The following is a 2,935-nucleotide window of genomic DNA, read 5'->3' on the forward strand; positions in this document are numbered from 1 at the left end:
GCTGACGGTCATCCACACAGTAAAAATAACTATACCCATGTGATTTGCAAAATACTACAATACATTTTAAACAAATGCAATGAAACAGTATGTGAATTTTGCTTATACTATTATTTAATGAAATATAAATCACTGTCAAGTAGGGCTGGACCAGAATATTTGATTATTTGAATATTTGTTTGGTGGGTTGGCATTAGTGTTGCTTTTGTCAATCAAAATTATGACTATATATCGTCGTCAACGAACCTTTATCATGTGACGAAAATGAGTCGAAACGCAACGTAAATGCTGGTCATGTGACAATGACTATAATTAATTGTATAATGCAGTATTGTTGACGAATAAAAACAAGACTAAATGTGGTTTACAAAATAAAAACTATGCTAAAATGTCTTCATTTTTGTTCACCAAAACGAAACAAAATGTTATAAGTTTTTTCATCTAATTTAGCCGCGTTATTATTTATTATTATTATTATTTTGCAGTATTTCTGTTCCCTATGTCTCACTGTGCAAATGCAATTGACGTCACTTCCTCAAGCCCCACTCGCAGCATTGTTTAGATACTTGATCTATGTATCTATCCATGTATGTATCTATGTATCTACTTTGCAGTTATTTTAATGTACATTGATACATTGCAATTGCAGTTTGAACTCGGATCTGTCATGCCACGTTAATGCCACAAAATTCACATTTACATTTACTTTTGTGGAAAACTTTTGTGTCTGCAGTATGTATAAAGAGTGCCCAAAATGGTAAAAAAAATTAATAATAATGAGCCACTCCTTTTCTATTAAATAATAGAAGGATCTGTGAAGGGTGTCAAATTAAAAAAATTACTTGAGTGGATTTGTGTAATGAACTTACTCTGGCCTCTTCCTTGGTGGTCCCCTGAGGGTCTCAGGACAGCAAACGTGTGCTCTATGGATTGAACACAATTTTGTAAACATTTTTAGATGTAATTAAATGTTGTAAAATGTTTCAGATTTCCTTTATCCCTGATTATGCTTTTACCTTGTGTGTTAGGGTTAGCAACACACCAGCTGTCTCCGTCATGGTCTGGCTGAGACATACGCACTGGAGCTGAGAAAAGTGGAGTAGGTAAGTTGAATCAAGCAGTTTAAGTGGAGTAATGACGGTTCATAATCTTAAAGGGACAGTTGCTTACATATAAAAAAACAAAAATGTGTTAATTGTATAAAGCGATTATGAATCTTTAGAAGATTGGAATTAAGCCACTCATATTGTATCCGTTACTTCTACAATCTCTGTATGGACTATGAAAATGTAGGAACAGAAATCCCTGAGTTCATTGAATATTTGAAAAAGTTTTTGGGTTTAGAATGACATGATCTATGATTTAACTTTCCAGTTTGCTTCAAATGTTGATCTACATTTATCTTCCAGCTAGCCTAATACAACTAATTATTTACCTTGGAAGCTGGGGAGACTCTCACACCAGGTCTGTTGTTGGTCTTCCGTGTCCCTTTGTTGCTGATTGACACATGCTGTTGACAAATGGCGGAATCATTAGTGGCATTCCATATGCTAAAATTAAAAATCACCTTTAAAAATGGGTACACTGGTGATTCTTAGAATTTATTCACACAAAATAGGACCAAGCAGTGCAGCTGTATGCTTCAACAATTGGATAGTTGTAACTTTTATTAAACAATGTAGATTTGGATATAAAAATGAAATTAAGATAAAATATAAAGTTTAGACTTACAGTTGCTGAGAGCGTTTACTGCTCTGCTCTGTGAAACCTGAGGTTGCACAATAGGACCTGATAATAGAAATGTAACTTTTTGTGTTCTGTCTGTTAAACACCTTTAATCTTACTACATACTGGGTCATTTTGTGTCAGATCATCCAAAATTCAGAAACTTTCCTGAATCAAATTTGATATTTTCAATATTTTTTTTTTCTTAAACCAAAATATTGAATGTCACAAGATTGTTGAAGTCAACAGATTTTACTAATATAGCTACCAATCTTTATGTAAAAAATAAAATAACAATGCTGCCATCTTTCTAATTCCATGGTTATTTGGTTGTTAAATCTTCATGTTGAAAGATTCAACATGAAGATTCATTTTGGCATTCATTTTTTTATTACTATTATTTTTAATATCATTATTATTTTCCATTTACCTTTTTTTTTTAGTTTTGGAATTGCTGGAGGTTTTGGTGCAGGTGGAACACTTGTTTTGTTTGCAGCTTTTCTTTTTTTTTAATGGGTGGTTCTGCTGCCTCTGCATCTGATGAGTATATATGATCTGTACTTGTTTTCATTCTAGGAAAAAAAAGATGCACTGCACACATTCATTGCCTCTTTGTGTGATGTAGCAAATACTCATAGAAATGTGCTCAATAACTTTTCTGCTTTATTTCTCCTTAAAGGGTTAGTTCACCCAAAAAAAAATAATTATGTCTTTAATTACTCACCCTCATGTTGTTCCAAACCTGTAAGACCTTTGTTCATCTTCAGAACACAATCTGAGAGCACTCTGATCCTGCATAGACAGCTTTGCAACTACTACCTCAAGGCCCAGAAAAAAAATAAGGACTATAGTGGTTCAACCTTAATTATGAACTGAGGATAATACTTTTTCAACAGTTATTTTTTTTCTGTGTCAGTCTCTGACATGCATTCATGAGAGGTGCTGATGCAGGAGCCGGCATTTTGACAAAAAAAAAAAAGCACTGTTTTAACAATGACTTTAATACCTTCCTGAGATGGTGGTGGCATTGATGTCTGTGGGGTATTTTATAATAATAATATATTAATTTTTGTTCCAAAGATGAACGCCGGTCTTGTTGGTTTGGAATGACATGAGGGTGAGACATTTGGGTGAACGCTCCCTTTAATGCCTCCCTTAAAACAGTTTATACTACTGGGGTGTTGAATGCTTGAATCTGATTGGCTGATGA

At 33.7% G+C, this 2,935-nt stretch overlaps 1 long non-coding RNA gene across 1 annotated transcript in view; it reads left to right on the top strand.

Annotated features, from left to right (window-relative positions):
- Positions 1–1,033: 1,033 nt before the first annotated feature.
- Positions 1,034–2,935, top strand: part of LOC127968961 (uncharacterized) — a 6,153-nt gene continuing 4,251 nt past the window's right edge. The window contains exons 1-2 of the long non-coding RNA XR_008156188.1: positions 1,034–1,103; positions 1,410–1,464. This is a non-coding gene — a long non-coding RNA (uncharacterized LOC127968961). The remainder of the gene's footprint in view (positions 1,104–1,409; positions 1,465–2,935) is intronic.

This window comes from Carassius gibelio, chromosome B12 (genome assembly GCF_023724105.1).
Source record: "Carassius gibelio isolate Cgi1373 ecotype wild population from Czech Republic chromosome B12, carGib1.2-hapl.c, whole genome shotgun sequence".
Taxonomy (NCBI): domain Eukaryota; kingdom Metazoa; phylum Chordata; class Actinopteri; order Cypriniformes; family Cyprinidae; genus Carassius; species Carassius gibelio.